Here is a 23,857-nt window from a genome sequence, read left to right on the forward strand (position 1 = left end):
CAAAAGGCAATGCCAGAAGACGTGCTGAACATAATATCATGCATAGAGGAAGCAGACATTGAGCTGCCACAGAAAGAAATTTTCAGAATGCTACTTGGAGTCATACAGGATATGAGGAAAACAATACAGAAAAAGGATGAAATGATAGAAGAGGTAAAAGCCATAAATCAAAGAGAACTACAGGAGCTTAGGGAGGAGATAACAAAAAACAGTAGCAGACTCATGGACCTCGAGAAGTGACTGGAGGAATCAAAGAACCGCATCAGTGACTTGGTGGACAGCCAAGCAGATCTTAACAAAGGCGAACAAAAATCTAATAATATCATCAGAGAAGCTGAAGAAAATTTAAGAGCTATGTCTAATGCTATGATATGGAACAACATCAGAATTATTGGCTTACCAGAGGAAGACACAACAAAGATGTCATCTGCAACAATAGTGAGAGAATTCTTGGAGGAAAGCTTCCCCAGCTTAGCGAATGAAAACCAGGCAACCATTCAGGAGGCTGAAAGAACACCAGCTAGACTACATCCCAAGAGGAACTCACCAAGGCACATAATAGTTATAATAGTTAAATTATCCAACTTTGAGGAAAAGGAGAAAATCATGAGAGCAGCTAGGGAAAAACAAGCAATCACATATAAAGGTTCCCAAATAAGAATATGCTCAGATCTATCAGAAGCAACTATGACAAAGAGGAGAGAGTGGAGTAACATATTCCAAAAATTGAAGGAAAACAATGTAAACCCAAGAATACTCTACCCAGCCAAATAATTGATCAACATAGATGGAGAAGTAAGAGTCTTCCCAGACAAGGAAAAAGCTCAAAGACTACATTAGAAGAAACCCAGCCCAACAAAAGATCCTTGCCAACCCAGTATGGGTAGAAGAACAACACTCACCAAGCATAAATAAGAGAACACCACATAGAACAACCTCACCCAGCGGGCAAAAAGAGAAAACAGACCTCAAGATAGCACTGACTTAAATATAGAGAGACTTGAAAGGCTGCCTGGGTAAGCTTTAAAAAAAAAAAGGGAAAAGGAGCATAGGGGAAAAGCTACAGTATACAAATATTCCTGTGGTGAAGACCAGGTAACATAGCAGGGACCAGACCAAATACAGGGATACACATGGTAGATAACTAAAAAGGAGGTGGGGAAAGGAAAATAATAATAATAAAAAAAAAGAAATGGATAGCGGGGGGCACAGGGCACTAACCTATCCAAGGGGAGGGTATTGTTTGTGTCTCCACAGGGAAAGAGTGACCAGACTTTAACCCAGTGCTCCAAGATGTGAATGCAAGATGTTGGTGTGGAATAGGGAACCAGTGGAGAGGTCTGGGGAGGGGGGTGGCCCTAAGCCCAACTACTAAGCAGACATCTGTCCCTCCCCTCAGAAGAATTTATTTCAAATGGCGGCACTGAATCTACAGCTCCAGAAGAGGGACATATGTGATCAGAGCACACAGGAGCAGATGAAAGGGGAGGAGGAGAGATTGGAGCACATCATAGCCCACCAGGCCAAGAGGTCGATGTTCCCAATTAGAACAGCCAGTTGACAGAGAGAACCACAAGGCCAGTCCCACTATGAGACATTATATCCCTCGCTGACCCATAGCCCTACAGGCGACAACACCAGAGACACAGTGAGGGAATTGTACCCGATCAGATCCCGCCACACAAAGGCAAAACATTAAGGGGGTGCAACAGAACAGCAAGGGAATGGAGCGGCGAGGTCCCCAAGGAATGCTGAAGGTGGACTTTGGGGCCAGGGTGTGATGCCCCAACAGACTGAACTGGAAAATGCTCCTAAAGGCCAACAAACAATCCTTGAACTAACTACAAGCTTTTCTTTCTTGTGTTTTGTTTTTGTCATTGGTTTGTTGTTGTTTTGTTGTATACTGCTGCTTGATTATTCTCTGTCTTGTTTTTGTGCATGTTATTATCTCCGCAGGTCTGTCTAAATAAAATAGTCTCGATGAACAATTGGAGGAAAAAACAACGGGACCGATAGTTCCATGGGGACATGGGAGACGGGGAGGTGGGGGAAAAGGTAGTGGTGTTAATAAACCCAGGGACAAGGGAACAATAAGTGATCCAAATCAGTGGTGAGGAGGGTGTGGGAGGTCTGGTTGGGAATGATCAAGGGTAATGTAACTAAGAGGAATTGCTGAAACCCTGGTGGTGACTGAGCATGATAGTGGGACAGTAGGGAAGTCAAAGGAAATAGTGGAAAGAGCTGGGAGGGAGAGGGCATTTATAGAGGTCTAGACAAAGACATGTACATATGCAAATATATTTATACATGAGGATGGGGAAATAGATCTATGTGCATATATTTATAAGGTTAGTATTAAGGTAGCAGAGAGGCACTGGACCTCCACTCAAGTACTCCCTCAATGCAAAAATACTTTCTTCTATTAAATTGGCATTGTATGATGCTCACCTTCCCAACACAACCGCTGAAGAAAAAATGGGTAAGCAACTAAATGTGGTGAAGAAAGCTGATGATGCCCGGCTATCAAAAGAGATAGTGTCTGGGGTCTTAAAGGCTTGAAGGTAAACAAGCGGCCATCTAGCTCAGAAGCAACAAAACCCACATGGAAGAAGCACACCAGCCTGTGTGATTACAAGGTGTCAAAGGATCAGGTATCAGGCATCATCAGAACAAAAATCTTACCATAGCGAATGAGCAGGGGAGTGCGGAGTGGAGACCCAATGCCCATTTGTAGGCCACTGGACATCCCCTTACAGAGGGTCTTTGGGAGGAGATGAGACAGTCAGTGTGCAATGTAGCAATGATCAAAAATACAACTTTCCTCTAGTTCCTAAATGTTCCTCCCTGCCCTCCTCCCACTGTCATAATCCAAATCCCACCTTGCAAGTCTGACTAGACCAGAGGATGTACACTGTTACATATGGGAACTGGAAACACAGGGAAGCCAGGGCGGATGATCCCCTCAGGACCAGTCGTGTGAGTGGCGATACTGGGAGGGTATAGGGAGGGTGGGTTGGAAAGGGAGAACCTATTTCAAGGATCTACATATGACCTCCTCCATGGGAGATATACAACAGAAAAGTGGGGGAAGGGAGACGTGGGACAGAACAAGATATGAAAAAAATGATCATTTATAAATTATCAAGGGTTCATGTGGGAGGGTGGAGTGGGGAGGGAGGGGAAAAGTGAGGGCCTGATGACGGGGGCTTGGGTGGAGAGCAAATGCTTTGAGAATGATGAGGGCAACGAATGTACAAATGTGCTTTACACAATTAATATATGTATGGATTGTGATAGGAGTTGCATTAGCCCCTAATAAAATGAATTTTTTTAAAATGAGGAACAGATACGAAGGGCTCAAGTAGAAAGCAAATGTTTTGAGAATGATGATGGCAACAAATGTACAAATGTGCTTGTTACATGGATGTACATATAGATTGTGATAAGAGTTGTACGAGTCCCAATAAAATGATTGGGAAAAAAAATAAAATAAAAGAGGTACACCAGACTAGATTATGTTATAAGAAAGAGTTTTAAATAATACTGGACAAAAACAATCAAACTGCTATTTAAGATATTTCTACATTACTTTCTATTCTTTTTTCTTATTATTAGTTGGGATTTAATACATAAATCATAGCATTCCATATTTCAATCACATCAAGTAAAATTATATAGTTGTTACCACAATTAATTTCCAAACAATCTTTTTCTACATGGACTCCTTGACATCGCCTCCCTTTTATCACCCACATGCCTCCTGTACCCAGAACCCCTTACTTTACTTGCTATCCCTATAGGTTCATCAATTCTGGGTTTTATATACCGAAAAATGAAAATCATCTATATTGCCTCTTGATTGGAGCCCTCACTTTCAATATTCTTTTCTTTTATCAATACATCATTGGCTGTGTGATTTATCCTTAACCATTTCTTCACTGTAGGAGTAGGGATGTGTTTTTTTAGACAGTCAAGTTACATAATATTCATTGTGTTTGATATACTGGAAACAGATCACTTCTTTTCTCTGAACATATTTTGCTCATTCTTGAAAAACCATTTCCACTTCTACTGAACTTTTGGCAATTATCATGACAATGGTTTTAGCTCTTTGATCACTCATAATATCTTGTGGGAATTAGGGCAGAACACAAAGCTGTAACCAATGACAGCATGGATGCTTTTTCTCTTTGCATTATATATTTTTGTTTATTCAAGTATCAAATGCAAGGAATTAAAATTATTATTTCATCAAAAATATAACTAATTTTATAAGATTAATGAATAAATATTACAAGCAGAATTCCATTCCTCTTTTAAATCTATTGATTAATACCATGTTATGCCGATTAACATTGAAAAAGGGAACGGAACGTAAATTTGAGATTTCCACATTGGGCAATTGCCCAGCCACCCACTTTAGAAAGAATTCTAATTACAAGTGCCATTTTAAGAACCGGTTAATCGAAATTAGCAAAAAATTAGGTATTGATTCTGCGAAACTGCCACAAACCGATTGAATCCCACCATTGGTTATGATGTATGTTCTTATTGAATATCAAAGAAGAATCTTCATAGATTTCCTTGAAGAATATTGGGTGATCCCAGAGGTTTATTAGGATGAAGATTTACGAAAACTGGAAACTGAGCTGGTGAGAAAAAAGGCTACAGAAGTTGCCTGAGGGATATGTATGTATTTCCAGTACAAGAATACACCTGCTCATATTCCAAGGATAAAAAGATCTATCTTACAAAACTTTGCTGGAAAATAAACCTTAGCCTATCTAAACTACAACCCACATCATCCACCAGGCTTCATTTTGTTGCCCCAACTCAAATAACTTTCAAAGATAAATCATTTGAAGCCCTCAAGGATGCCCAAACTGCTGTTTAGACCCCCTTAGCTGAAGAGCTCAGAATCTTTCCAAAGGGCTAGAGAGATGGAAGTCTACTGAAGTGCATACAACTAGCTGAAGGATATGTTGAGAAACAATAGCTTCAGGGCTATTTTGTTTAACATTTCTATGACTCCACAGTAATAATCCATGACTCGTTGTCATAAAAATACTGCTGTTTTTGTTGTGGTTAGGTGCCATTGACCCATAGCGACTCTGCGCACAACAGAACGAAATACTGTTCATCCCTGTGCTGTCCTGACAATTGTTCCTGTGTCTGCACCCACTGAGGCAGCCCCTGTGTCAATCCATCTCCTTGAGGGCTTTCCTCCATTTGGCCGCCCTTCCACTTTGCCAAGCTTGCTGTCCTTCTCCAGGGACTGGTCTTTCCTAAGAATATGTCCAAAGTATGTAAGACAAAGTCTTGCCATCCTTGCCTCTAAGGGGCACTCTGGCCTTACTTCTTCCTACACAGATCGGTCTGCCCACTTAGTAGACCATGCACTTTCAATATTCTTTTCCTGCACCCAAATCCAAATGCATTGATTCTTCTTTGGTCTTCTCTATTCAATGTCCAACTTTCAGTCTTATAAATAGATAGTATATGAAACCATGGGAAGAAGTGAAAACCATGAGGATTTTGTGCACATACAGACCGTAAATGTAATTTGATGTAAAGGGTAACATATCAGATTTTATAACTAGCCATGCATGTCATGTTACCTATTCAAGTCTCTTACACATTATTTTGATTAACTCTCTTGCCTTCTTAAAAAAAAAAGTATGAGAATGAAGTAAGTTAGTTAAAATAGTAAACAGAAATAATTGATGACTTGTATAGGAAAAAGGGAATTAACTCAAATTTGAGAAGCATGAGAGACAAAATGTCACCTTTAGTATGTCCTCTCTGAATTTAGGGACCGTCTCGATAGTAAATGTGGCGCATTGCTTGTTCATGGCTGAAGAGTTCTTAAATAGCATGAAGAACATTATACACAAAGAAAGTAAAACATCATAAAAAACACAGGAAGGAAAGAAAAGACGAAATTGGGTTTCTAAAGAGACTCTGAAATTTGCTCTTCAACATCCATACCCAGACCCCAACTCACTACCACCAACTCAATGTCTACCGCTTTTGGATGCGGTAGACTGCCCCTGTGAGTTTCCCAAATTGTGACTCTATTTTTTTTTCATAAATCATTCTATTGGGGGCTCATAACACTCTTATCACAATTCATCTATCTATCCACTGTGTCAGGAACACTTGTATATTTGTTGCCCCATCATTCTTAAAACATTTTCTTTCTGCTTGAGCCCTTGGTATCAGCTCCTCATTTTCTCCCTCCCTCCCTCCCTCTCCCTTGAAAATTTATAAATTATTATTATTTTAACATGTCTTACACTGTCCAATGTCTACCTTCATTCACTTTTCTGTTGTCTGTCCCCCAGGTAGGGGGTTATATGTAGATCATGGCAGTCAGTTCCCCATTTCTCCCCCACCTTCCCCTCCCCCTCCTGGTATCACTACTCTCATTATTGGTCCTAAGGGGTTTATCTGTCCTGGATTCCCTGGGTTTCCAGCTCTGATCTGTACCAGTGTACATCTTCTGGTCTAGCCAAATTTGTAAGGTAGAATTGGGATCATGATATTGGGGGCTGGAAGCATTAGAGAATATAGGACAGTTGTATGTTTCATCTGTGCTATACTGAACCCTGACTGGACCGTCCTTTCCTCGTGATTCTTCTATAAGGGGATGTCAAGTTGCCAACAGAGAGGCTTTGGGTCTTCACTCATCAGTTCCCCTCAATCACGATGATACGATCCAAATTGTAACTCTTAATGAGAGTTGAAAGCAGAATCTTTCTTCCCAGTAGCATCTGACTGTTGTGAACTCCTGACCTTTAAGTTAGGAGCCCAATGCATAACCACCATGCCATCAGATTTCCTGCTCCTGAACACAGTGTAGGCAAACAAATAGAAGAAATGATGAAGTCAAAGACCTGAACAAAAAATTTCAAATAGCAGCTCAACAAAAGCATTATAATGTAATGTGCAAAGACTGCCATTAGAAAACCGAAAGGAAAGAGCATGCTAAACAGACAGGACTGAAGAAAAGTAACAACCCTGAGCTGTAATATAAAAGGATTCTAATAATCACAAAAAAATCAGTTTGGTTCCTATATGCTAACAAGGAGAACTCTGAAAAGGAAGTCTGAAAAATATAGCATTGATTATACTCAAAAGACTAAATGCTTAGAAATAAATATAACCAGATAAACAAAAGGACCTATACAAAGAAAACAAAAACCTCCACTACAAGGAACCAGAACAGTTTAACATACACGCAAGAACATGCGCACGGACAGATCGTTGGGAAAATGTGCAAACTTCCCAAAGCTATTGTGTTAGTCTGGATTGACTAAAGAAACAAATTCATAGGCATTTGCATGTGTATAAGAAAGAGCTTTATATAAAGAGTAATTGTACATTAAGAAAACATCCCAGTTCAGTCCAGATCAAGTCCATAAGTCCGTATTAGCCCATATGTCCCATATAAATCTTTAAATTCCTCTTCAGACTCACACAACATATGCAATGATGGCCGAATACAGGAAGATCACAGGCCAGTGGGTGGAAAGTCTTGTGGATCCAATGCCTATGGAAGCATATCAGTGCTGGCGTGGGCCTCCACATGGCTCCTCCACCTCCAGGGATCTAGCATAGTTCCATGAGTCTTATCATCAAGAATACCTTAACACAGAGTGTATGTATCTGGCCTCCAGTGAGCTATTTATCTCTGTCAACCTTCCAAATGAGGTCATCAAGCTGCGATCTGATTGATAGGCTAAACTCCACCCCTTTGCAAGTTGACAGATTATGTAACTGCCACAACTATCTACAGATATAATGCCATCCAAATCCAGATTCCAGTACCATTGTGTTTTTAATGGGCTCATACCCTTGTGAAATCTAGTAAATGAATAGGGAAACCACAAAAGAATGGATGTATTTGATTTTAATGTTGGCAAAGAATATTGGAAATCTCATGGGCTGCCAGAAGAATAAATAGATCTGTCTTGGAGGGTGTATACAGAGAATGCTCCTGAGGAACGGCAGTGTGTCCACTTCATTTCATGTATGTTGACATGCTATCAGGAGAGACTAATGCCTAGAAATGGAGCCCGTGTTTGGTAATGCAAAAGGCCAGCCAAAGAGAAGATCCTCGAAGGAGACGGACTGAGACAGTGATGGCAGCAATGCACTCACGCTTGCCAGTACTCGTGAGGAACACCCAGGAGCAGGTAGTAATTTGTTCTATTTCACTTCAGGTCATTATGAGTCTGCGTTAACTTGAAGACAGCCAACAAGAACATAGTAAAATCAGACAGGTCTTATCAACATGAAGAGAAAGGTATGAATTTTACATGTACTAACATATTTAATCCTTGCAAACCAACAATTAAATGGATCTTTCCTTTGGGGTCACAGAGATTTGGAATTGAGATGATTGACATGAATTTATTACTAGGACTGTTTTAAAATGGTGAGAGAAACCTGGAGAAGTTATAACATTGCTCCAGGTTACACGTTTAATACATTGTAGTACCCAAATTTGAATCAGGTTGTCTCACTCTATGACCCATGTCCTTTTATTACCTGTTAGTTCCTGATGCTCCAGTTTTCAGGCAAGTTCAGTTAAGCTTGGGATTCATTTCAGGCCTGTCTGTAAAATGAATATGAGATTCATTATTATTTTTTGAAATTTCTTTTCTTTAATCTTGCCTGGGCATCTTTCTATTCCTTGAATGTATGAAAACCGGGAATAGGAAGGAATTAGTAACCTGAGGATCATTAATCATCTGAGAAACTTCATCTTTATAAAAATATTATCTTACATAGAACAATTTAACATAAGGTCTTTCAAGTTATAAGGGAGGCGTTAAAGTATCAATTTTGTGGCAGTAATCTGTCAACTTGAGTGAAGGGGTGGGGTCAAGCCTGTCAATCAGGTCACAACTTGATGACTTCATTTGGAGGCATGATGGAGATAAATGGCTCACTGAAGACCAGACCAGTCTCTCCACTTTCCCATTCCTGCTCTTGACACCCTCAGAGAGCTGGAGGGGACACGCGGAGACTCGTGCCAGCGTTGAGATGCTTCCACTGCCACTGGATCTGTTAAATAGCAAGTTAGGGCTTATTCTTCTCCATGCCTAGAGACTCCTTAGGGAAGTTGGAAGCTGATAAAGGTAAAAGGGCATGCACAAACTCAGGCCATTGAGCCAGGAAGGTGGTACACCTGGGTGGGCACCACACTAGGCCAGGTGGGCTTTATTCAACCAATGGCTTCAACCATGCCTCCCAGCCAAAAGGCCCCAAAAGGCCAGAACAGGGAGACACGCCCCCTCACCCCTGTCACCCAGTTATCTGTAAATTTGTTTCTCTAGTAAACCCAGATTAGCAGATTTCTTGAAAACATTCAGTGAAGAGGTATATGTCTTAGTTTAGTCTGACTGTTTTCACATCTGGAGTCTGTACTTCTAAAGAATAAGCGATTAGCATCTCAACATTAAAGTCATTATTTAAAAACTGTATGCAGGGGGAAATGGCTCTGCATAGAGCTTTGGGCAGTGCTTTGCAGAGGAGGAATCATTCGAATTGAATATTAGAGAAAGGTTAACGTTCTCTAGGGAGATGGAGGAAAGACATTGAAATTGAAGGGATAACCTAAGCAAACCCCAAGGATGTGGGTAAGTATAAGCCCCCTGTGACATGGGGAAAGCCCACAAAATCAATGTCTTTTATTGTTTTAAAATATTTGTAACAATACAGGAATAATTTACATTTATTTATAAATTATCCATACATATTCTATATTAAATACATTCTAAAATACTCTCCCAGAATAGAAGCTAAAAATTTGAAAAAAGGAAATGTATAATCTTTTAAATTATTCTAAAATTTTATTTAAAATAAAATGTCTTTACTTTTATTGAAATTATTACTTAATAGCAAACAATGTGATGAATATGATTTATTATATGAAAAATTTTATTTACTCAAAACTCTACACTCTAGTCATTCAAAAGTCTAATTCAATTCTAAGGCTGTTTTATTGCAATACCTTAATGTAGGTCAAAGTAGACAGAAATATATTCAGATATAGTGGAATAAATACTTTGCTGAACTTGTATTATGATACTTAGTACTTAAATTCCTTCATTAATCATGCAATAATTTTCTCATTATTCAGACAGTAAGCTGCATCCTTCATTATGCCAATCAGTTATTTAAAAAAAAACCTCATTATACAGAGTTGTAATTTTGTATTTTTAAACTATTTGAAATATTTTCAAACTAGTTCTGAAGTTCTCAATGTTTTTTCTTAGATCAATTGTGAATTCCTTGAGTCCCATTTTGGATTCCATTACTGTTTCCCAAAGTGAGCTAGGGAAGCACCAGTCAGGCAAGCCATTTTCCAGAGAATGCACCAAGACTATACCAAAAGAATTGAGTTAAGGGATAAAGCCTCCGCAGGGCAAGCACCTGTCCTGTGGAATGCAAGAGGTGAGATGAGAGAGAAGTAATGTCACTCCTATGTAAACCACTGTCTTTCTTCTTTTTGCTAAAAAGTTAAGCCACTCTCTTTTCCAATAATCAGGTGGCATCAATGCTTATTCTAAATTTACCATGTGGGTTAGGGAATAAGAAAAAAATACGATCCTGTGGCAGGAACTATGTAGTAAATGCTGTTTGTGTTCACTACCTACCTACCCAGAAGCTCCCACCTTTTCCTGACACCAGCCTGCTTTCCAAGGCCACCAAGATCTCTCTCAGAGCATTGCCCTTGGCAATGCAAACGCATTTGACTTGTGCTGAAAGTGTGAGGGAAGAGCGTAGGATTTCACACTCTCCCAAAGCACCCTAAGCTGGAAGAGGTGGGTGGGTGGGTGGAAGTACCAGCTTCTTTCTTGGTGGTCAGGATCATCCTGTGAGTTTGACATTGTGATCTAAAATTTGCATATGGGATTCAGCAACCTTTCTCCACTGGTGAAAGCTACCTTTAGTTTTCTGGAATCACGTGCCCCTCTTCCTTGCTGTCTTCCAGGCAACTCTCAAAAACAAAACGAAATGAAACAAAACATTGCCTTGAGTTCTCATCTGTGTACATGAGATGCCTAACTCAGGCACCATGTTCTTGAATGAGTCTTTTACGGGGATGCAGCTGCATTTATACCACAGCTGCAGAACTCTGGCTGAAAGTTAGGGGGAGTTGGACATCCTGGGGGGGGGGCGACACAGATATTAGTTCTACACAGATTGGGACTACGGGGAGGAGACTGAGGTGTGTCTCAGGAGTTCCTAGATTTACTTTAAATTTAGTCAGGGACCTCATTTCCATTTAATTTGAATACATTTAGAACTGAAATGTGGCGAAACAACCAGGGTGTAACTGAAGAAATTGAGTGATTTCTTATAGATCCTTTAAATACACAAATGGGATAAATCCAAAATTCATGATCGGTAACACTATTGACACGGTAACTGGATTAGTGGTTCCTTGGGGATTTGGCAGAGAAGGCGGGGATGTGGAGATGGGGAGTCATTAAATATGAGTGCAAGAAGGAAGACAATTTTCTAGAACTGCAACTCTTCTGAATATGATTGAACTATTGAATTGTATGGTTTGTGAATCATATGCTATTAAAACTATTCAATAAAAAGTTACAGTCTTAAAAACTCACAAGGATAGCTCTACCCTGTCTTATAGGATCAATATGAGTCAGAATTGACTCAATGGCAGTGAGTTTGTACTTTGTTTTTATGACAAATTACCAATCCTCATGGCACAGTTGAGTAAGCCTTGGGTGCTAACTTCAAGGATCAGAGTTCCAATCTACTGGCTCATCCCTGGGAAAGAGATTAGACTCTCTGCTCTTGTAAAGCTTTACAGCCATGGAAACTATGAATTGAAATGAACTCTATAGCAGTGAATGTGATTCTGGTACGGTAAATTAGATACTATTTAATTTGCATATTCATCTTACTTTCCTGTTAGCATGTGGTTTTTTTTTTAAGTTATAGATTTCATCTTATTTAGCCCTTCCATTAGAATTTGACTTGATGCCTTATATGTATTATGTCAGGGAATATTTACTGAGTCAATTAGTTAAAATAAACACCACATGGTTTCAGAAATGATCATATCTAAACTAAAAAATTATGTCAGCTTCAAATTACGGGTTTAATACTCTAGTCAAATCTGGCTCACCTACACTAATAAAAACAATCCCAATTTTAAACATTTAATTAACAAAGGGAAAAAGAAAACTCCATTTTAATACAAGGTAGGCCGTGTGGCTCTAACAAATACCCTGAATTGCAACAGCGCCAAAGCAGGACGGCCGCTCACAGAACAGTCAAGCCTGTCAGTACGACTGAAATGTGCATTTTCCTCCTGAATCGCTGTGACAAAATTTGTGATAAAAAACTGTTAGATTCCTTTGGTGAGAAATACCTCGGCTGTTGGCTTCACACGAGAAAGAATTCACGCTGAAGCCTGGTTTGTGATCTAAGTGGGTTTAAAGGATAGAAGAAGTTTCAGGTTTTAACTGAACACAGGACTTGCACCCCCAAACACATGGCAACCTGCGGCCTGAGAGAGAGGGGGTGGGGAGGGGGGGAGAGACCGCAGCACAGACAAGGGTAAGGCAGAGGAACAGGGGGAAAGAGAGGGTGGTCTCCTGGTTCTGGCCTTTTTGAGCCTTTTGGCTGGGAGGCATGGTTGACGGTACTGGTTGGCCCCATTGGTTGAATTAAGCCCAACTGGCCTAGTTTGGGGCCCACCCAAGTGTACTGCCCACCCAGGTGTACTGCCCACCCACCCAGGTGTACTGCCCACCAGGTGTACTGCTGCCTGGCTAAAGGGCCTGAATTTGCACATGCCCTTTAGCCTTTGTTGGCTTCCAACTTCCTGGAGGGAGCCCCTAGGCACAAAGAGGAACAATCCCCTATGCAGCTACCTAACAAGACAACATAAATCTTTGTAGCATAGTACAATTTGCTTGCAACTATATATAATATTAATATGTAATTTGGGTTCTGAATCCCTCTGCAATATATAGTGATATGTTAAAGTATCTTAAAGAACTAAATCTATATTTGGGTGTGGGCACATGTGTCTATTCAGTGTTTTGTCTCTGAAACATTTTCGTTGCTTGTTCTTAGCACTTCCTAAATAAGCTGCCATGGTCTAAAAGGAGACTAGTTGTTGCTGACACGTGCAGGATTTCAAATTTGGATTAATAGTATTTTGCACTGAGATGGTCATATAAGCTAGAAACATGAGTTACAACTTGCTGAATCAACTGACTCATCTGTACAGGCACTTATACCAATATTTGCTAGCTGTGTACAATATCACCTTTTCCTTATAATTCTCAGTCTATGGGTTAGTCATCAATATTTATTGAAGGGTTTCTGGCTATAGAGGTGGGGCATTGATTAGAAGTTATAACACATATTCAGAAATGAGAGACTTCACATCACACATCATTTATGTTGGGTTATATTTGGGAGAAAATTTATCAACCTCCATGTTTGTAATTACCAAGAGTGGCATCTGTTGGTTAAAAAACGCTGTCCTATGTGAATGCGACTTACCAGCCTGAAGCAGCAAACCAATAGAGAGGGCTGTGGGGCCAGCCCCAATCCCAAATATGTGGACACCACTCCCAAAATTCATGTTAGAGGACAAACACTGAAGTTACAGCTCAGGGCGAAGGGTGTGCCTGATCAGAGAACACAGGAACAAACAGAGAGAAGGAGAGAGAGTGGAACACATCCTGGCCCACCACGCCCCGAGGATGATATTCCTGTTTGGAGCAGTCAATGCACAGAGAGTCATAGGGCCAGCCCCACCATGAGACACAATGGCCCTCACAACACTGGAAACACAGTGTGGGAATTGTGCCCAATCCGACCCCATCACACCAGAGCATGTGCAACAGATCAGCATGGGGAGCAGAGCAATGAAGTCCCAAGGGAGTACCAAAAAAAGACTTAGGGGCCAGAGTGTGGCACCCCATCAGACTCAATGGGAAAATATTCACAAAGATCAACAGACAGACCTGGAACTATTCATAGGCTTTTCTTTTTGTTGTTGTTTGTTTTCTTTAGTCGTTTTGTTTTGCTTTGTCTTGTTTTTGTGCTTATCGTGTCTGCATATCTAGCAATCTAGATAGGCAGGATAAACAATTCAGAGGAGAAAACAACTGGACTGACAGTTCCAAGAGCACATGGGAGAGGGGGAGGCATAGGAAAGTTAGGGGAATGCCCACAAAACCATGGCCAAATGAGCAACACGTGATTTAAAATCGATGGTGAGGAGGGCATAGGATGCCTGGTGGAGCTGGGTCAAGGGCAGTGTAGCAGAGAGGAATTACTGAAACCAAATGAAGACCGAACATGAGGACAAGAGGGAAGTAAAATGAAACAGAGGAAAGAACTAGGTGGCAAAGGACATTTATAGAATATAAATATAGGCATGTACATATGTAAATATATTTCTATATAATGATAGGGAAATAGATGGATGTACAGATATTTACATGTTAAGTATCAAGGCAGCAGATAGACATTGGGCCTCTACTCAAGTACCCCCTCAAAGCAAGAACACTTTGTTCTAATAACCTGGCCTTCTTTGATGTTCACCTTCTCTGACATGATTGCTGAAGATAAAATTGGTGCATAAGCAAATGTGGTAAAGAAAGCTGATGGTGCCCAGCTATCCAAAGAAAAAGCATCTGGGGTCTTAAAGGCTTGAAAATAAACAGTGGCCATCTAGCTAAGAAGCAAAAAAGCCCACATGGGAGAAGCACACCAGCCCATGTGATTATGAGGTGTCAGTGGGATCAGGTATCAAACATCAAAGACCCCAAATAAAAAATCATATCAATGTGAATGAGGGGGAAGGGCAGAGTGGTGACCCAAAGCCCATCTATAGACAGTTGGACATCCCCTTACAGAAGGGTCATAAGGAAGAGATGAGCCAGTCAGGGTGCAGTATAGCACTGACAAATCATACAACTTTCCTCTAATGTTTAATAATCCCCGCCCCCTACTATTATGATCCCAATTCTCTTACAAATCTGGTTAGACCAGAGCATGTACACTGGTAAAGATAAGAGCTCGCAACACAGGGAATCCAGGACAGATAAACCCCTGATGACCAATAATGAGAGTAGTGATATCAGGAGGGTAAGGGGAATGTGGGGATAGGGGTGTTGAGAGGGGAAACCGATCACAATGATTGATATATAACCCCTTCCCAGAGGGATGGACAACAAAAAAGTGAGTGAAGAGACACAGTGGTCAGTGTGAGACATAAAAAAAAAGTATAAATTATCAAGGATTCATGAGGGAGGGTGAGAAAGGGGGGAAAATGAATTGATACCAAGGGCTCAAGTAGAAAGAAAATGAAAATGTTTTGAAAACAATGATGGCAATATATATACAAATGTGCTTATTACACAATGGATGCATTATGGATTGTGATAAGAGTTGTAAGAGCCCCCAGTAAAATAATTAAAACAAAACAAAAACCCTGTCCTGAGAAGACTCAGAATGCTTCTTTTCACACTTAGATTCATAATTATGCCCTTACAATGCATAATTTTACACAATTTTCACCTTATATCTCAACCACCTATGACCAAGATGACCAGTTCCAGTGTCCGTTGCCATTGGTTTCTCAGAATTATTTAAGGATGAATAACAGTGCCCTGCAGTCAATGTCAGATACTGGAATCAAGCACAAATTCAGGGCATTTAAGCAGGTTACTGGACAAAGTAGAAACCGTAGATGACAGAAAGTAGAAAGAGTAAATGGATAGAAGGGTATAGGTAAGGACCATATCTGCCCACCTCTAGCTTCCCTATTGCCTCAAGGAAAAGATCAGACATGCCTTCCCCTCCATCCTTCTTTACCTATTCAGACACCAACCATACATCCCCACTACTTCCATGGCGAGTTTGATAATTCCTTGCAATTCATTGCATACAGAACTAAGAGACAAAACTCACAATTATGAGGTCTTATTAGGGAAGTATACAAGTTAGCACATGTCAGGAAAGTAAACAGTATGATGCAGTCATTGGTCTACAACCATGCCTCTCCTAAGCCAGTGGCCGTCTCTCTCTCCAATCCTCAGTCTCTCAGACATTTATATGATCACTTGTCCTCTAGTTCTGTGGCAAGAAAGCCAACCCATGCTGCTGTGCCTCACCATCCCTTAGTCTTAGCACTCACTGCTCCTCTGTTCTGTCTGATGGTCTCTGCGTGGACCTAAGGTCTCAGCATCCTGCCATGCTGCAGCTTTGGTGTCTCTGGTCTTGGCCTCTTGAAAATGTCCCACTTCCAGTAGCCCTGGGATTTCTCTCTTCCTGTTGAGATACCTCATCTTTATAGCCAGCGGAATAGCAACTAAAGCATGCCAATTCCTTCTATTAATGTTACGTTGGACTCAAATCAGCCTAGTGACATTGAGTAAAGCAGCAGTAAACACTACCCAGTCCTACACCACCCCATAATTATATTTGAACCCATTGTTGTATCTATTGTGTGGATCCATCTCATCAAGGGTCTTTCTATTTTCAATGCATTTCCACTTAACCAAGCTTAATGTCCCCTTCCAGGGACTAGTCTCTTTTGATAACATGTGCAAATTATATGTGATGAAATTCCATCAGCTCTGTTTCTACGGAGACGTTGAACAGTACTTCTTCGAAATTTGTTCTTTTGGCAGTTCACAGTGCTTTCAATGTTCTACACCAGCACCATAAATCAAATTCTTCTGAGATCTTCTTTATTCAATGTCTGAATTTTGCATGCATCTGAGGCAACTGAAAATACATTGGTTTGGATCAGGGACAGCTTAGTCCTAACAGTGGCATCCTTGCTCTTTCACACTTTAAAGGGATCTTGTGCAGCAGATCTGTGAGCAATCCAATGAGTCATTTGATTTGATTTTTTGACTGCCGTATCCATGGGCATGTAGAGCCAATCATTTCTTGATAGTTCAATCATTTCTATATTTGTCATGCTTTTACTGATTGATCCAGTTTGGGGGATTTTTGTTGCTTTTAAAAGTTGAATTCTAATCTATACTGAAGGCTTAAATCCTTGATATCTATCAGCAAGGGCTTCAAATCCTCATTTTCAACAAGCAACATGATGTCATCTGCAATCGCTAGTTATTTATAAACCTCCCTGCAATCTTACTAGGGAATCTTCTTCATATAATCCAGCTTCTATGCTAACTTTCTCAGCATACAGATTTAATAAGGGGAGAGGGACAGCCTTGACACACACATTTCTGATTGTAAACCATGAAGTGATCCCCTTTTTTTGTTCAAACAACCACTTCTTGATCTATGTACAGGTTCCACATGAATACAAGTCACAGGTCTGTAATTCCCAATCTTCTACAGCCTGTCAATAATTGGTTATGATTCACACAGTCTAATGCATGTTTGTTGTCAGTAAAACACACGCAAACATTTTTCTAGTGTCCCCTGCTTTGAGTAAAAACTCAGCTGTTTTCAGAAATGATATTCTTTTTTTCATACCCTCTTCAGAAACTAGCTTCAATTTCTGGCAGCTCCCGGTCCATGCACCATTGTAACCGCTATTAAATGATCTTCAGCAAAGTTTACTTCCATGTGATATTAATGACACAGTTCAATAGTCTCCGCTTTCTGTGGGGCTGCCTTTTGTGTGGAATGGGTACAAATATGGATCTTTTCCTGGTGTAGGTGAGTGAGTGCTGCATCTGGTTGAAATGTTTTAATAGGTATTCCATCAATTCTTGAAGCCTTGTTTTAGCTAATGCCTTACTGAAAGCCTTGACTTCTTTCTTCCGTACTAGCTGTCCTTGATCATATTCTACCTATTGAAATGACTGAATGTCGACTAGTTATTATTATTTTTTGTATAGTGACTCTGTATATTCCTTCCATCTTCTTTCGATGCTTCCTGCTTTGTTCAATAGTTTACCCATAGAATCTTTTAACATTTGCATATTCCTATCCAATCATGTGGTGGGAATTACAAAGTTATCTATAAATGAGTTTATTAAGATGTTTTATTCCACCAAAGGTCAAGTTATTCAGGTAGAACCCTTCTAAGGGCAATCAGTGCCCATACTCAGAGGATAGTTCAGGTATTCAAGTTTCTATTTCAGCATTAGACTCCAGGAAATATTATTTAGTGTAGCATTCAGAAGCATCTTCCCTCCATGTTTTTTTCTACGGAGCACTGAGTTCCAATTATGGGGCAGGATTGAACCTGTTAATAACATACTTTGTTCACCTTATTTGGGAAATCTTGACATTATTTACCTCACAGCATTTCTTTGGACCATAAAAGATAATACTTTCCATAACAAAACTTTGTAGAGAGTCCAAATAAACATAATCTCTTTTCATGATACTACAACTCTCTGGGGAAATAAGAACTCAAGGGCTACTATAGGGCATGGCTGTTCAAATGGTTAGGAGATTTTCTACCACCTCATAGCATTGCCAGCCTTTCAGAAATTTCCTGGAAAGAAAACTGAAGACTCAAAGCTCTTTGACAAGTCATTCTCTTGTATAGGACTCTGGAGCAGGCCTGTAAAATTCACCTAGAGAATAATCATGTGTTAATATATAATGAACAGTCCTTTTTAATTAGTGACTTATTATCATAGATAATTTCAAAATTATATTTTTGAAATTGAAATGATCTTAGTTTGATGCATGGAATCTTCTAGGAATAATTGTCTATTTTTTCATGATCTTAAGTTGATGGAGTATTGAATATATTTTCTTTAGGAAAAATCTTATTTCTAGGATGTAACAAAACAGTTCAAATCCATCATACTAATTAACTTATTTTTCTCACAAAGTAACAGATTTATTTATAAAACACTTAAGGAAGTTGACAAACATGGCATTTCACTTGTACTATAATCTGAGAAAAAACAATGACAATTCAATTCGAGGCTTTCACATTTGTGTCAGTTAAGGAAAGAGACTAAAATGTATTGGTACATAAACAAAACTTTGTAGAATGGACATTTATGATAACCTTGAGAAATTCAGCATTGCAAGTTTACTGTGATTGTTGTTTTGATTTTAAGTAATAAATTGCATAACACTTGGATATTTTTCCTACCTAGTAAATTTATCTTTGAAATAAATCTGTCCTATGGAAGCCCAGTTTGTCTGAAGTTGCAAAATATGAAAAAATGTGTAATAGGAATTTCCAATTACCAAGCTGGAGAGAGTGACACCTCAAATCTCACTTTCATATTTCATGAGAAAATTTTATTTGTTTTACTTAAGAAATGGATATAATACATTTTAATATTTTAATTTAGATATCCAAATATTATATTTTCCCTAGTAAAGCTTGATGTGCTTTTTGTGAAATGAAAATTTCTGATTTCATGCAGGTTTCAGAACTGCTTCTATACCAAAAAAATGCATACAAATGTGCCTCAAATTCATTATTATGTCTCTGTCTGCACTTGCTTTCATTGCTCTGTGCTAAGCAAGTTGTCAGCACTTCCACTGCTACAGAGACTGTACGGTGCAGGTACACGTAGGTACTGGTGAGCTCTGATACACTGATGTTCAAAATTCAGAATCAGAATATAATATGGCTTGCTATGCTGGGAGAAACAAAATCAAGGGGAATGGTGTTGCATGCATAGTCAAAAAGGATGTGTCAAGGTCTATCTTGAAGTACCATGCTGTCTGATAGGATTATATCTATGAACATTCAAGGAAGTCCAATCAATGCAAGCATTATTCAAATTTATGCACGAGGTACCAAAGCTAGGGGAAAAAGTAACACAATTCTACCACGGTCTTCAATCTGAAATTATGAAAAACACAATCAAGATGCATTAATAATTATTAGTGATTGGAAGGTAAAAGTTAGAAACACAGAGGAACAGTAGTTAGAAATTATGGCCTTGGTGGGAGAAACAAAGCTGGGGTTCCTGTGATAGAATATTGCAAGAACAACAATTTCTTCGTTACAAAACCCTTTTTTCAGCAACACAATGGGCAGCTATATATTTGGACCTCTGCACATGGAATACACATAAATCAAATTGATTACATCTGTGGGAAAACATGATAAAGAAGCTCACTAGGCCACAGGCTACCTGTGGAATATATAATCAATTGCTTATATATAAACTCAGGTTGACACTGAAGAAAATTAAAACCAGTCTATGAGAACCAAAATACCACCTTGAATTTATCCCACCTGAATTTTGAAATATTTCAAGATAAGGTTTTCTGCACTGAACAATAATCACAGGAGACTTGAGCCTTGGTATCAAGGACATCATACATGAAGAAGCAAAAGGTCACTAGAAAGACAGACGGTAAGAAAAGATCAATGCGAATGCCAGAAGATACTCTGAAACTGGACCTGACTCATAGAGTAGCTAAGTTAGATAGAAGAAATGGTGACGTTAACGAGTTGAGTGAATCATTGCATCAGGCAGCTTCAATAATGAATTACACTGAAATGTGAAAAGACCTACAGGTGGATCACTTGATGATGGTTATGGGTCAGCCTTCAATATGGATTTCAACCAGTAGGTAATATGATAAATAGAGAAAAGTTTGAAGTTGTCAAATATTTTTTCTTGCTTGGTTCCACAATCAATGCTCATGGAAGCAGCAGTCAAGAGATCAAGAGATGCATGGGGTAAATCTACTCCCCAAGATTCTTTAAAGTACTGAAGAAGAAAGAAGCTGCTTTGAGTACATCGGTAAACCTGACCCAAGCCGTGGTATTTTCAATTGCCCCGTATGCTTGTGAAAGTCAGTCATTGAGTACGGAAGAATGGAGAAGAATCAATGCACCTGAATTGCAGTGCTGGTGAAGAATATTGAATGTGCCACAGAGGTCAAAACTACAGATGTATGTCTTGAGAGAAGTACAGTAAAAGGATTGGGGAATATCCTTGTTTATGACTGCCAAAGCATTTATGTTTTAAAATTAAAGAAGTATTTCAGCTGCTTTTCTCTGTAAGGAGGAGCCGTGTTGGCGCAGTGGTTCTGCATCTGACTGCTGACTACAAGGTCAGCAATGTGAATCACCAGTCTCTCTGAAGGAGAAAGATGGGGCTTTGTAGGCCTGTAAAGTGTTAGTCTGATCAACTCAAAGGGGCTGGTCCACCCTGTGCTATGGTGTCCTTACGTGTTGGCATAGACTCAATGGCAGTGTGTTTGTTGTTTTAATCTATAAACAGGCAAAGGTCTATGAAACTTCATTCTAGTGGGCGAACCACTTCCCCTACTTTCTCAAAACTTAGGAGAGAGAACTAAGGGTTGCTAGACTTATTTCTAACACCTTTAGTCTCTTTATGATATCTGGGGCTGATTCATTAAACTAAGGAGCTGCTCTAAAGTTATCCCTGAGTGCTATTTTTCCCGGGAGTGTCTTAGGATCCAGATTACTAAATTTTATCATAGCAGTTTGAAATTTTCTTTCTTCCCAAGAGCCATCAGGTTCTCTTTAGAGTCTTGGTCAATAGCAACTAGTTTGTTACCATCATGTAGATGACCAATTTCAGGTCAAATTTTTCCACTGCCTATCTTATTACAAAGGATATCAGTGTTTGTTTGGGGCTTTTTTTGGGGGGATATAAGGGTGTTCTGTTCTTACCTTTTAGAATCTGAGGATTAAATAGGTCCCAATTCTTAAAGATGAATCCCAGATTAATTCTGTCTGGCAGTATTAAACCTTGTTTTCCCATCAAAATAAATCAGAAAGGGTTATGACTGAGGCCACGAGCATCCTCTTTCTTCTCCTATGTTATAAGACTGCTGTAAGAGGGTATCCCCTCCCCAAATACGGTGAAGCTTAGTGGTCACTGCTCGCTAGGAAATAGGCTCCTCTCTTTCAGAGCAGCAGGGTGGTAGGGGACACTCCACTCTCCCTTTTTGAAGGAGATAAAAGCTGTTATGAATGATTCTAAACTCCCTGCAGGTACAGGAATCAGAGATGGGAGACAGCAAAGTTATCAGACTTCCTGCATGGCTCCTGTTTTTATAAAAAAAACAAACCAGTTAAGATGTTATTTGAGGGTGAGAAAATTCTCATAAAGGCCTTTGCCAATGTTTAAATAGGCAAACTCAATGGATAGATTTATCCTCAATGGATAGTTCTCTACAGTATTCTAAGGGCAACAGCTTTTCATTAGATCTCAGAATGTAGCTCAAATTATACAACCCTTTTCTAAGACGTTATTTAATAAAGACTGTCCTCTTAAAATTCCAGTGATATTCCCACATAAAGAACTTACAGAAAATTTTAATCTATTTAGTGGATAATTTCTACTTTTGATGATTTTGGGTTTGGCTGTAATTTATGAGCCATATCATCTTTCAGAGTTCTAGAACACTGGTTTAGTATACAAGTTCAGGCTATAAGCTCAGACTACCAGTCCTTTTTATACATCTAGTTTTGTAGGGAAGAAAAGTTAAATGTCTTAGCAGGTCCATAAACCAAAAGCTTATGTAACAAAAGTACATGTGTCCATGGCCATTGTTAAATCATAGTAAAATATGTACATAAGTATGTTTTTTTTAATGTAGGTGGCAAATTCGAAAACTACTGTGAGACCAAACAGAGTAAATTAAAATTTGGAAGGACTGGTCAACAAGAGGAAAGATTTTAAAGCACAAAGTTTAAATGTATTAACTTACTGCTGTTTTATTATGTATTTTTAAATTGTCATCACGTGCACACACAAAAAATCAGTCTCCTTGAAGGCTGGTTTTCTGGAACACAGGTTTTGTTGCTTGCTTTGGCATCTCTTGGGGGAGCTTCTCAACAATGGGATTTCTCCAGATGCTTCCAATTAATTTTTCAGGTCCATACTACCTTTCCTAATTCTGAACTTGACTCATTTGGACACTTTTGGATATAAATGGGTGGTGAGCTGAACATAAAGCTATCATTTGATGTACGGAGGAGAGATAGATGATTGTCGTGTTTGTTGAAGTTTGAGCCTGCTTTTCTTTGGACTGAAATAGTGTGGACCATTATGCCCATGGAAAGCATTCTTAATAATATTTTTGCAAGTTATTGATTGATTTCAAGCACATTATCTTCACATCAGTCCTCTGTTATTTTTCTGGTTTGCTTTTTATAAGCTGAGCCAATGTGTAGGTTGAGAACTCATTGTGGGTATACTTAGTGTATCTATTGTCCAGTACAGCTTGAGTCAGTTGCACCTTTGTCACAATGTAACATTTCCCCTGTTTATCATTTTAAAGAGGTATTTTGAGGAAGATTTACTCAATGCAATACATCATTTGGCTTTGGTTTTCATTTTTTCACTATTTTCAAGATAAGGAGCCCTGATGTGATAGTGGTGACACGTTGGGCGGCGAACTGCGAAGTTAGCAACTGGAAGCCACCCTCCACTCTGCAGGAGAAAGACTGGACTGTCCACTGCCACAGAGTTACTGTCTTGGAAACTCACCAGGACAGTTCCATTCTGTCTTCCAGGCGTGCTCTAAATCAGCATTGACTCGATAGCACTGTTAGAATTTTGATTTTATTTTCAAGATCTATCTTGCCATGGGTGCAAACAGAACACTAGCATATTGTAAGGATGGCATGAGGTTGGCAGTGTTTCAATCTCTGGTATGTGGGGTTACTATGGGTTGTAACTGAATGGGTAACACCTAACAAGGACAATTTTCAGGAGAATTAATTGTGGACGTAGAAGGCAGGGAATTACTTTAAGGCGGCTCTTTTGCTATAGTCACTCTAACTCCCATGCAATGATCTTTTCCTAATAGATCCGTGTAGAAGAAAGTGGGGACAGACACTGATAGGATTCAGTTGTGTGTGACTATGAATGGGGTTGTGAGTGGCCAC

Source organism: Tenrec ecaudatus, chromosome 2 (genome assembly GCF_050624435.1).
Source record: "Tenrec ecaudatus isolate mTenEca1 chromosome 2, mTenEca1.hap1, whole genome shotgun sequence".
In the NCBI taxonomy this organism is placed as follows: Eukaryota; Metazoa; Chordata; class Mammalia; order Afrosoricida; family Tenrecidae; genus Tenrec; species Tenrec ecaudatus.